General features: G+C 33.1%; 1 pseudogene across 1 annotated transcript; it reads left to right on the forward strand.

Moving 5' to 3' along the window:
* The first annotated feature begins 7,034 nt into the window (after window positions 1–7,034).
* LOC148912794 (uncharacterized) lies at window positions 7,035–12,292 on the forward strand (annotated as a pseudogene). The gene is made up of 7 exons (XR_016119160.1): window positions 7,035–7,249; window positions 7,348–7,593; window positions 8,106–8,424; window positions 8,545–8,618; window positions 9,544–9,914; window positions 10,417–10,891; window positions 11,351–12,292. The product of XR_016119160.1 is annotated as an uncharacterized LOC148912794 (transcript).
* The last annotated feature ends 1,078 nt before the right edge of the window (window positions 12,293–13,370 follow it).

A 13,370-nucleotide genomic window follows, 5' to 3' on the forward strand; every position in this document is an offset into this window, starting at 1 on the left:
TCGGAGTCTTCGAGTTGTTTAAGAGTTTTTCTGCAATTTATGCACATTCCTACAAGTAAATGAAAGAAACATTTTTATTACTATAAAAGTATTTCATAGAAAGAAAAAATGCGCAAATCAAACCTCGAGGATCATTAGGAATGCAAACTTGTTACTGACCTGAACCTACTTGTAGGAATACGCCAGTCTTATTTAATATCATAGACGAATCGGATTTTCCTATTCCTCTTTCAAATCTCGGCCATTTTCCTTTGGTCTTTTGATGCTTAGATATTTCAACAGGTACTCTGCACCTTGTATTGCAACCTCTTGTCCATCCCAATCCTAATTTTGAACGATGGAAAATGGACATATTGACCACGTATCAACATCATTTGGACAAACAAATATGGCTGCCCGACTCAAGATCAAGTCAACTTCATTTTCGGGGCCAGAGAACGCAAAGGCGGTCTTGTGGTCGAAAATCTCCTTTCTGCAGGCCAATAAAGGGATTATGGTAGTATCTCGTTTCCTGTCCTTTGGATCGAACCCACAGCTTCCTCCAACCAAAGATTTAAAAGAGCAACTAGCTTCCATTTTATGTTTACAAGCACCTTAAGCAACAACACCAACTCGCATCTGAATTTTTCTTATTGTATTTCTATTTTATCTAGCAGTGGAAAACAACATGCATAACAGTTTGGTGTCACTGGTGACGTGTATTGTTTTAAGCGGCATGCATTGTGGATTACATGTTTACATCTCAGATTACCGTCCTTTCCCAATTTATCATGGTAGGAGCAAGAAAAATAGAACGACTACTTATTCTTCACCTAACTATAAATAATATTCAACGGTTAAAGCAGAATAGTCTGAAGTAATCCGAAAATATGGTGAGCAATCCCTACTGTAATCGTTAGACACTTTGTTAGTTATTCAAGTTTGCTTACAATACTCAGTCCACTTCTCAGTCGCGAATAGCAAAGCGTGTTTGAATCTGAGCCTCAAAAGATTCTTCGTTATCTTAAAAATAATAACTTAGGCCTTTTAAAGTATTTTTGCTTTAGATTATTGCTCGAAAAACGAACAAACTCGGATTTATTGCGTTGTTTGTGCAGAACTATTGAAATCGACTGATCTTTGCCGACAGAGAAATCGCTGAATTTTTTAAGAATTTCAAGCTTTTTATTTACGCGATAAATAATTTACCCAACCAAATTTCAGTGGAATAAGATTATATAGCATCTTAACTTTAACTAGCCCAAATTTTAGCCCATTATTTTATATAGCACATACCAAAATATTTTTTTAAACTTTCTATACTCTTGGTATTGTAAAATGTATGGGTCAAAAAAAAAAATTTTTCGTCTTGAAAAAGGAAACTGAGATAGCTGAACATTTTCCTAAAACAAGTTTAGATACCAATTGATAAGATTATAATGGTTTTATATGTCTGAATTACTTTTCTTTGCGACGCGAAGGCTCTGAAGTAGTCGATTTCTTTCCGCCCTCAAAAGGCTGAAATCCGCAAAAATCAATTTTCTCGTTTTTCTCGTAAAATAAGCGATATTTTAAAAAACAAACTACATAGTGGTTCTAGTTAGAATAAGGCCTACCTAAGAATGCGTGTACCTAATGGCCATTTGTCTTTTTGATAAAATTGAATTGTCAATTTATTAAATTTGGCCCCAATTTTCGATATTTATATCAATTAAAATTAAACCTTGGATTCCATTTTTTCAATTTTAGAATTTTCGTTTAAATAGTTGAAGAAATTGACAGATACAGAGATCAAAATCCCACACCTTATGGCCATTTAAGGTTTTAGCAAATTAATTGATCTTTAGTTTTTGAATTCATTTGACAGTTTTTGCGCTAAAAATACTATCGTTTCGATCATCCCCCTCCCATTTTACCGACTTCAAAATAACCAAAATCAAAAATTGAGGTAGAATAAATAAATCCAGTGGCGGATCCAGGACTTTAAGAGGGGGGAGGGGTTCATTTTTACAAATCTCGGCACAACAATAACGTTCTCTTGCATCATCATTTTTCCCATGAGGCACATCACTGGCCTAGGGGCGTTCCTGATAAGGATAACCTATCCATCAAAAAGCGGACCTACCATACTTTTATTTATTTATTTAAAAAAATATAAAAAATCCAAGGTACCAGCCGGTGGGGGGGTTCATTTGCACCCAATGAGCCCCCCTAAATCCGCCACAGAAATCAGATGATCAAAACATGAAAAAGATGATGAAGATGATCTGAAGAATAAACGTAACTTTTGCAAATACGCAAAATGTACATTCGTTTACCAGCCTTGGTTAATAAATGATCAAATTGGGAATCCCAGTTTGTAGGATCACCATGGAAATAAAGGTCCAACAACTTAATACATTTAACTTGTTCAATGTCATAAATAGCAATAGGCAAAGGTGTGTCTACCTTGCCTTTAACAATGATCTCTTTAGTTTTAGTCAGATTAATCTTCATGTGATTATTATTTGCCCATTCCAAAATAGTATTAACTTCCTGACAAGAATGATCATACTCCTGGTTAACTAAAGTACTAAGGGTCAAATCATCAGCATACTTAGCAAGTATAGAATAACTAGGATGATCAATAGGCTTAATATCGTTAACCATTACTGAGAACAATAATACAGGCCCTAAGATTGTACCCTGTGGCACTCCCCTAAGTGCTAAGAAAAGAAGATGAATTTCCATCAAACCTTTTGCATTCTCCCCTTTAGAAAGTCAATAAATGAAACAGTAACTGTATACTCTACTTGGCGCCATTTTAATGATCGGCAATTGTCTGCATCCAACAAAGATTAACGTGGGAAATAGTATTTCATTCCTCTTCATTTCACTTTGTTTAAATGTGGGATTTTAAAATTGGGAATGATCGAAACGATAGTCTTTTTAACGCAAAAAATGAAAAAATGAATTCAAAAACCAAAAAAATTAACAATTTAATTTGCTAAAACCTTAAATGGCCATAAGGTGTGGGATTTTGCTCTCTGTATCTGTCAATTTTTTCAACTATTTAAACGAAAACTCTAAAATTGAAAAAATGGAATTCAAAGTTTAATTTTAATTGATAAAAATGTCGAAAATTGGGGCCAAATTGAATAAATCGATAATTCAATTATTTTAAAAAGACGAATGGCCATAAGGTACACGCATTCTAAGGTTAGAATATGAGCGAAATCGATTTTTCGACCGTTGCCACAAAATGTTCGATTTTTGCTGACATCCCCTCTTAAAAGCTTTGTGAAAATATTCGTTAATGACTTTATTCTAACTCATTATTTTTAAGTTAAAGTTTATATATTAAAGTCAACATAGATTTTTATTGTCAGATGGTAAATCATCCAAAAATATAGTGCTTGCTTCCAAAACCTATTTATTTAGTGAATAACTTTTAAGCTTGCCTATTTTCATCATAGGACTCAGTTAAAAACAGGTCAATCATTAAACAGTTTTTACTTTTAGTACTGTTTAATAAACGAGCAGGAGTGTTTTATCGGGTATAAAACACGAGGCGCAGCCGAGTGGTTTTATACCCGATAAAACACGATCTGTGAGTTTATTAAACGGCTTAAGAAACTTCTGATGTATGTTCTCATACTGTACCGAATTCTTTACGAAATGAACCAAGTTTGATAGAGAAAATCCAAGTTAAAGTTTATGCAAATGAAGACGAATCTATATCAGATATAAAACCTCCTTCATGGTCATATGGTCATGATTTCTATTGTGTTTCCTTCATGAATTATCAATGAGTTTTTTAAGCCTTATATAAATAAAATTATTAACATTATTATCAATTATAACATGCTACAAGTGGGTTTTGGGAATTTACTATAGCTTAATATCATCTATTTTGCATAATGTGTAATAAGACCACTACACTAGAAGGAAGGTTACAATGCTGTCATGAAATCACAGAAATCAGAACAAGCATCAGATAAAAGTTTATCATTTATAAATACTTACGACATAACTAACGCGCTAATTCCTTTTTATGTTTTAAAAATATTTCAGTTAAAACAAAGTGGAATTGTCTTCCTTTATTTTATCACTCATTAATAGCATTTTAGCTTTATTTAGGCCAAGGACTAGTTAAAGCTCTCTGCTTTTTTTGGTTAGTGTTTTGTTGTTTTGTAATGGGATTAAAACTTTTTGAGTAAATTAGAGTCTACTTTTCTTGGCCTATTGTAAACTGAAATTATAGTATATGCAAACAAAACTGACTAAACAAGGTCTGAAACTCTTTTTTTCTTCTTATCCAAAATGATATCATAATTCTGATAAAAATATGATTGAAAACAAAAAAACAAAAAAAAAAAACAACAAAACAAACAAAAAAAAAAAAAACAACAACAACAGTTAAATCTGCCTTCTGTATTTAATCAAATCAGATACTGTGAATTATTTTACAAAAGAGCTACCAATATAATATTATTAGAGCTGTTTCAAGAAATATAACCTGGAGCTGAATAGAAAGATTGACCTAGAATATCACACACTGATTTTCATTCTTATAAATAAGTAAAACAGAGTGACTAGGATAAAACTCAACTACTAAGCAACAATCTCATCTACTGAATTTGTGTATAAAAACAATGAAATTCTAAAATTAGAACATGGGGTATACTTATGAAGCAATGTGAAGGATAAATATCTGCTACCATGAATATAATGGATTATTTCAAGTAAGAATTTTCACGAAAAACCTCAGAATTGCATAACCAAGGTCAAACAAATTCCTATTTAAGGCACTAATCTCAACAATTTAATTAATTAAAGTACACTCCTTGAATATATTTATACATTTTTGTAAGATTGATAGATGAAAAATCCATTTTATTTGGTTCTTAGCTTTTGCAAACTCTTTATACTGTCTGTCACAATAAAACCTAAATTATTACAAAAATAATGAAAACTAAAGACCTTTCTTTTTTTAATATATACAGTAGGAAGTGCTTAGATCTAGAGGAGTACATTATTATGGCAGGTTTGGGTTACAACTCAGAGCCTTGACAAGTGCAGAAGAAAAATCTTTTTTGACATTGTTGAAATGACAAACTTTGATTTTGGTATTATCCTTTTGAAATCTCAAAATACTAAAGAGGAAAAGTCTTAATGAAAATCTCAAGAAAACTGCATGTGCAACAGCCAGTAGTTATACACAACCTCACTTCCACTACTTTACAGTGACAGCATTTTAGTAAATCAAAGGAATTTACATTTACTACAGACAAATACTGTAATAATATATATTTTTTCCATTGATATCAGTAATAATCAGTATTGAAATGACATCGCAGTAACTAATATAACTGCTGGGATTCTCTTGTAGACACAGATATAAAAGTATAATGATAAAAAAATTCAAAAATGTCTTGGGATTCATGAAACTGGTTGTACAGTTGTTGTCGTTGTTTGCTTTTTGTTTTTCATTTTTGTTTGATTGCTTGTTATTTCGGTGTTATTTTTTCAAGGAAACAACTTATGATACGTATTAGGAATATATTTCAATTTTCCCTACGCTCTCATAAAACCCTAAAGGAAGAATGATTATTTAGGCCAGTTTCACGTCACGTTATCCAAATTTGCAAGTATCAGAATTTATATAGCGCCACGTACTGTCGGAACATATTTTACATCATAGTCGGGGTAAACCCGACGACACCAATCGATAATTCCGAAGATCGATAAAAATCTATAATAATCAATAAAATTGATATCAATTGAGTGATTAATCGATACAATCGATAAAAATAGATGACCCACTGAGCTGGGACTATCGATTATATAGATTGTATTGAAATATTCTATCGATTTTATCGGTAATTTTTTTAATGAAATACACAGACAGACTCGCAGGAAATCACTGTATGCTCTTTATTGTTTATTTGAACAAGGTTTGTGATGTGATACACCGTAAATATATCGAGCCAATATCTGCTAGATTAAGTTACTACAGCAATCTCTCAGATATAAGTATCGGATCAATGTGGTTTGAATTGCAGAAGGAAATACACCTCTACTAAATACCTTATAGAATAAGTAAAACGAAAAAATTACATTTGTTGTCTCTAATCATTGGATTGCCACAATGAGACTATCAGCTGAAGAGGGTTAAAAAAACTCACCTTCCCTATTACATTTCTCCAAACTTCAAAAGGACATTTGTGGTAACCTTTCACCACACAATTAATCTTTAAACATACCATAACTTCTGTATCTGCTTTTGACATCGTGCTTTACGACTGCTTTCTTACCTAGCTGACAGTGACTGTTGCCTTGATGAAATGTGATTCTACCATGTGTATCGTACCGCCGGTACCCCTCAAGTTTATACAAACACAAGTTGTTCCATCAATCACGACTAATTCGATTACTGATAAGATCGATAAAATCGATATAATTAACGAAATTTAACTGGGAATAATAATCAACAACAATCAATATTAATAAACTGATGATTATCGATTAATATCGATCATATCGATTGGTTTTCGATGATCGATTTTCATCGATTGGTGTCGTCGGGGGTAAGCATGTTCATCTATAGTTTTTATTATGAATTTAAAAATTTACAGCATTCATAACTATATTTACTTGATTATCATGAGAATCAATCAGCTTTTTAAGTTCAGAAACTAGAAATAAACTTGGATGAAGACAACAATTACGGTGGCCGATTAGGACAAAACGATATTACAAGTCTCAAAACAATTTAGCATGTATCAAAACAAGTTAGCAAGTATCAAAACAAGTTAACAAGTATCAAAACAAGTTAACAAGTATCAAAACAAGTTAACAAGTATCAAAACAAGTTAGCAAGTATCAAAACAAGTTAACAAGTATCAAAACAAGTTAACAAGTATCAAAACAAGTTAACAAGTATCAAAATAAGTTAACAAGTAAAGCAAAGCAAAACAGTAAATTTCGAAACACTTTAACAAAGTTTAGAACAAAAAACACATACAAAAATTAAACGATGAAAAAACACTAATATAAGTAAACAATCTAAAAATACTCAGATCTGAAAACGCATTTACAAAAGTCAAAACTATAAAAACAAAACTCAATTTTCAAAATAATACCAGTACTAAAACAAAAACTCTGAACGATTAAAAATTATATTGGTATATACTGCAGGAGAACCGCGGGCTCTTCTACTAATCTACATATTCACGTGTAGCACGTACATTCCAGGAACTAATAAGTCATTGGCAGAACCCGGCGAAAGGTAAGGAACGTTCGAAACGATTTCCAAATTTTTGTTATTTTTTGGCTCAACAAAAGTTATATTTTAATCTTTTTCATCCTTTTTCTTTTTATGTTTAGCCTAATGACACCTGCAGAATGTTTTGTAGCAAGTGTGGCAAGAAAATAGGCAACGATGATAAGTTTTGCACTTCATGTGGATCGTCAGCTGTAGACGGTCAAGCTGCTGCTGTGCCTAGCTTTGATCAATTCATGGAGTTAAAATCAAGACAATTTGAAGCAGCAAAGAAGGAAAAGGAAAAAGAAAGATCTGGCCACTTTAAAACAAAAGCCGACCTAAATAAAAAAAGCAAAGAACCAGTTAAGGTGAGGGCTACTTGTTGTCTGCATTTGACAGTTTAACTTTGCATACGGTTCCGTAAACTTGATGAATTCCGAAACATAGCTTATGTTACCACTATAAATCTTCTCCTTTTCCTCCAGCTGGTTATATAAAAAGGCCTATGCATATCGCCGCACTTGCTACGCTTGGTTGTTAGTTGTTTCCACGGCCCGCGTTTCCACCACCCACGAGGGGACAATGGGTAACTCATCTGTAAACTCCGATCCCCATCCTCATCATGGGCCAAAGTGAAAATAAGGTGCTAGAGTGAAAATAAGGTGCTTGTGATGGTTACTTGGTATTGCCCAGTAAATTCTCCCGCTCGGTTGATGGATGATGGAGGGGGTGGCGTGGGGGTTTGGGTTGGCAGGGGAAACAACTGACTAGTACATTTCTTCTTTGGTAAATATATTTCGTAATATAACCAAATATTGTTATAATAATAATAATAATTATTATTATTATTAATATATATTAATTATGATTATTTTAATAGATAAATGTGGGTCTTGTTGACCTTGTGGACAACTCAAGGGACCTTAAAATTAGAAGAGGATCAACTCTACCAGTTTCAGTCAAGAAATCAGATTCAGCTCTTACAGCCAAACAACTTGCAGTAGAGAAACAACTTGCTCATAACCAAACATTGAGAAGGAATCCAGATGTTGAGTGGATTCTGTTATACCCAGATATGGATGTGGTTTTACATGTTCCAGGAACTACAGAACTTTTCTGTGTTGAAGAATACAAGGAATCTCTTGGTAAACCATATAACAGAATAAATCAGTATTTATGCAAACAAAAACACTATGATGGTGAGTGCAATAGTTGCAGTACTTTTGTGGCACCTATGTTTTCTGATACATGTTACATCACTATATACAGTTATATAACATGCATTGGATAACTTTATTTTTCATGGTTAATTTATTCAGCAATTCTTAATTCTGATGAACAAGAACAAGAAGGAGAAGAAAAAGATGGTTCTAGTGAAGGAATAACCAGTGAGGTACAACTTTATTAATTTTGTGATCTCAGATAATTGAGTTATTAATGAAGTTATAATGATAATTACCCAAAGATCAACAAAGAACCTGGTACTTTTCGCTGTTCTCGTAAACGTTGTTACACTAGTCCTCACATAGCTTCTCACACTTCTGTTGTCGGTCCTAAATCCACTGTTAAAATCACTGACCAATTTGTTTGTACATACTTCTAATGTTGTATATTGTATTAAATGTACCCGCTGTAATCTTTTGTATGTGGGCGAGACTGGCCGCTGTCTTGGTGATCGCATTTGCAATCATCTTTATGATATTCGCAATAACGATCCCACCAAACCAGTTTCCCGCCATTTTAATCTAGCTAACCATTCTCTTTCTGACTTCATTGTTTTCGGTCTTTCTTTGATTAACGGCAACAATGATTTTTGCAAGACCAAAGAAATGCGGCTTAATTCACCTATTGGGCACTCTTAGTCCCAACAGGATTAATGAACGCTTTACTTTCAACTAACCTTTTCTTTTGTCTTTTAATTGTTTGTTTTTGTTTCCTTGCCTACCTTGTTCTCATTGGTTTCTTTTGTCTTATATCTATCTATACACTCCTTTCTACCACCTCTTTCTCTTTTACTCCGACAAAGGACTAGCGTCCGACACGTCAGTAAGTTTTTTCATCTTTTTCACGGTGTATAATTTACCTTTTCATCATTATAGTTTACTAACATTAAGTCTAGTTAAGCTGCATGATTTTTAATTCCATATAACAATGAATTAAATCATTCAAAGGGAAGCATCAGGAGTCAGCAATTTTCGGGCCAGTCAATGCAATGCCACGGCAATTTGTTTATTATTTTTGAAGTTTATTACTTTCTTCTTATTTTAATTTTCATTAATATTTAAATTAAAAACTCATGATGTTTTATTTTTTTTCAGTTTCTGTCTTCCTCGGGTGAGATTTCTTTCAATATACCAGAAAATGCTGTAATGTCTGATAATCATGACAAAGCTGTGCACCGTAGAGTTAGGCAAACCACAAACCAAGTTTCTCATAGTTCTAGAAGTTCAAGACATGATACCTGTGATGGCTTGGGACCGAGGTTGACTCCACAATCCACAAGTGAAGTACTGAATGAAACACCTGCTGCAACACACCCTAGTGCATCTAACAGTATATACACACAGTACTGTAATGTGATTGATTTGAGCACTGAGACTGACTTTGAAGAAAGTATGTACGCAGATGATAATTCAGAACTATTGGAAGAGGTATTGATGCAGTCAGTGTTTCATGAAAACCAAGAAAGGTAAGTAAGTTTTCACAGCTAATTATTAATTGCATGGTTTAGAATTTCCAGTGATTTACACAATTAGGGTAATATTAACCCATTTAAAAAGGATTACACTTCTAATAAAATATTATTATTCAATTTGGTAATTTTTAGAAAAGTCAAATTGCTTGCAATTACAATATTGCTAGAAACTATATAGTTTATTTTATGGGTGGATTTAAATGTGTGATCCAAACAGTATATATACCCAGCCATGTAGCATATGGTGGTGGAAAAAATATCCTCCCACCTCTCTTGAATTTCCAATTTTTTTCACTACGAGCCTTCATTTTTTCCCCTCTGACCCACCCCCCCCCCCCCTCCCCTTTAGGAATTTCCAATTTCCTCCATGCATGAAGGGGTATGGATATAATATTTGGAACCACATAATTATAGTTTGAATATATGCATGCATGCATTTTAATTAATAATTTAAGTTATCAATTATTAAATAACAATTCACTTTTCTATTCTCTAGAGAGTCAATCCAGTCGCTGTTGCGACTATATCAGGCTGAAAAAGAGGGGGATGACTATCAACAAATAATACGAGTCAGAAGGAAGCATATTTGGGAAGATTGTGTGAGAGCTGTTTCAAAAAATTCCTTTAGAAAAAATGTACAACTGAAAGTGCACTTTATAGGCGAAGATGCTTAAGATGAGGGAGGACCACTTAGGGAGTTTTTTCGTCTGGTACTTAAGGCTATTGTGGATCATTCAGGTATTCTGGAGGGAGCAGATGACAGGAAGGTTTTCACAAGCAATCCCCTTTTGATTCAACAGAGAGCTTATTATTGTGCTGGAGTGATTTTGTCAACTTCCCTTCAACAAGGGGGGCCACCAATGTGCTGTCTTTCTGGCTCCGTGTATGATTACTTCCATGGTGGGACTAGTGGTTGCATCCCAACAATATTGGACGTCACTGATGTTGATGCCAGATCAAAGATAGGAAAGGTAACATATATAGTCAACCAAATTAAGGCTGAAGACTGAAAGATGAATTGTGGATAATTCAGGTTAAAACCCATACTTTATTTTAAAATCCCTTTATTTTATTTCTTAATTCATAATACAGTTGTATACATAATTGATTAATAACTGAAAACATTTGTAGTCAATCAATGATAAATAGAACTTCATAATAAATACATACACAGAAACCAAGAAAAACTGTTGGGTCAGATAATAATGTAAGATGGAAATGTAATGAACATGTATTTTATATCAATTTTGTTAATATTAATGGAATAAAAAGGCCAGCTCATGAAGGCTGCAGTATAGTATTCGCTTGAATCTGATAACTGCTGCAAAGCACTATTTGTCATAAGACAAGATCAAAGCATGTTTTTCCCTCTTTTCTAAAATAGACTTATGGGTTTTAACAATTACTATACTTTTTACATTTTTTTAAAGATAATTTATGCAGGAGATGAGGAATCATTTCAAAAATCATTGAATGAAGAAGCAGACTTTATTCTTGAGGCAGGGATCACAAAAGTAAACTGGAAGTTAGAAGACAAGGATCAACTAGCAACTCTCTTGTGTAAAAGTCATGTCATATACAAAGCTAAGGCTGCAATTGATCAGTTTTTGGAAGGTCTTGCATCAACAGGTTTTCTAAAATACATCAAAGAAAATCCATATTCCCTTAAGGAAATTTTCTGTGTGTCAAATTCTGATGTTTTAAAGGTTTCTGCTTTTAGGACATTGCTTCATGCTCATTTGACCAATCCAGGGTCAAATGATGATAATAAAGCAAGAGAAGAAGAAGAAGCTACTATGTTGTGGTGGGAGGAGTTTTTAGACAATATTGAAAATTCTGATCCCGAGGGTCTCTTGATTCAGCTCTTAATCTTTATCACTGGAGCTGATAAAATCCCAATATTGGGTTTTCACAAGGCTATTGATATTTACTTTTACCAGTATGAATCAGGTGTAAAGCGATTCCCAACAGCATCTACATGTGCTTTGACATTGTACTTGCCAAGAGGAATCCAGTCATATGATGAATTTCATGATCTTATTGTTCAAGCAATCAAAGAAGGTAGTTATGGATTTGGCTGCATCTAAAACTTAATAACAGTGATTTTATGATACCTAATTGATTAACATCAGGTCTACTTATTTTTTATTGTGTTAGTGAAGTTATACATTTGTTGAATGTGAGAGCTTGGATTTTTACTTAATAATTATGTTTCATTGTGACATCACTATCACTGAAACAAGGAAGTGCTTTTTTTAGAAAATAAGTTTATATAAACACTAAACAGTTACAATAAAAACATTGATGAACTTTTATTACCGACACATTTTTGATTCATATAAAAAACTTATGTATTCAAAATATTTTTCAACAACATAACAGCTAGGCATATAATACTAAGCTTTGAACTCTAGAGTTAATTTGAAGTCACTTCTTTTTTCTATGCCTTGAAATTGTATGGTTATTTGAGCTAGTATTACATCAAATTATTATTGCAGTTTAAATTATATTGATATAGTAGTGATTTTACTATGGTTTGAAATTGTATTGTTATTTGAGCTAGTATTACATCAAATCGTTATTGCAATTTAAATTATATTGATATAGTAGTGATTTTACTTGGCTTGTAAAACAAAGTGTTTTATTCATGAGCAAGTATAACAGTCATAAGTAAAACAAAACAAAAGCAAGGGAATTAGTGTTCGTACTACTATACAATATATTATGTTTATTATTATTTTTTCACAGGCCAAGTAAAATCAATCTTGAGTTTATACAAAATCTGATTTTAGATACAAATTTTAAACAATACATTGTTTTAACACAAAACATGTATCCGAGGTTGCAAGGTTTAAATTTGAATAATCCTTTGAAACTACCTTGCATGCTAGGGATGCCTGCCTGCTTTGTGTTTGACCAGTGAACCCAATATATGCCTACTATGGCCTGGAAAGTGGTGAATTATTATTCTATTCCAACTTTTCATGTACAAAGATAAAAATATATTATGTAATACGTATACATGTTTATACCTACAGCAGGGCTGTCAACCCCCGAGATATTCAAATCTGGACAACTGATAGGGAAGGGACATGACGTCACAGCGCGTCAAAAAGCGCGCGAAAAGGCGTCTTTCGCTTTGTAACATTTGATGTGATTGGTTTATTTCTGACCAATCAGATTATCGCTTATATTACAATGGCCTACTTGCAAGAACAGTGTTTATGAGGAACGTTTTGATTTTTTTAGCGATGTAAAATAACACAAACAACATGAAATAATTGGAATTTTATGGCTGTGAAAGTCTAGTCTCACAAGACAAAAAAATGGCCAGCTTCGGGGATTATCCGGGAGATTTGATACTCTAATCTGGAGACCGGGAGACACGGTCCAAAATCTGGAGACTCCCGGTTTATCCAGGAGAGTTGACAGCCCTGCTACAGTATAACC

The sequence above is a fragment of the Actinia tenebrosa genome, unplaced genomic scaffold, assembly GCF_029948245.1.
Source record: "Actinia tenebrosa isolate PJP-AT-01 unplaced genomic scaffold, QUT_ActTen_1.0 PGA_scaffold10__47_contigs__length_13832649, whole genome shotgun sequence".
In the NCBI taxonomy this organism is placed as follows: domain Eukaryota; kingdom Metazoa; phylum Cnidaria; class Anthozoa; order Actiniaria; family Actiniidae; genus Actinia; species Actinia tenebrosa.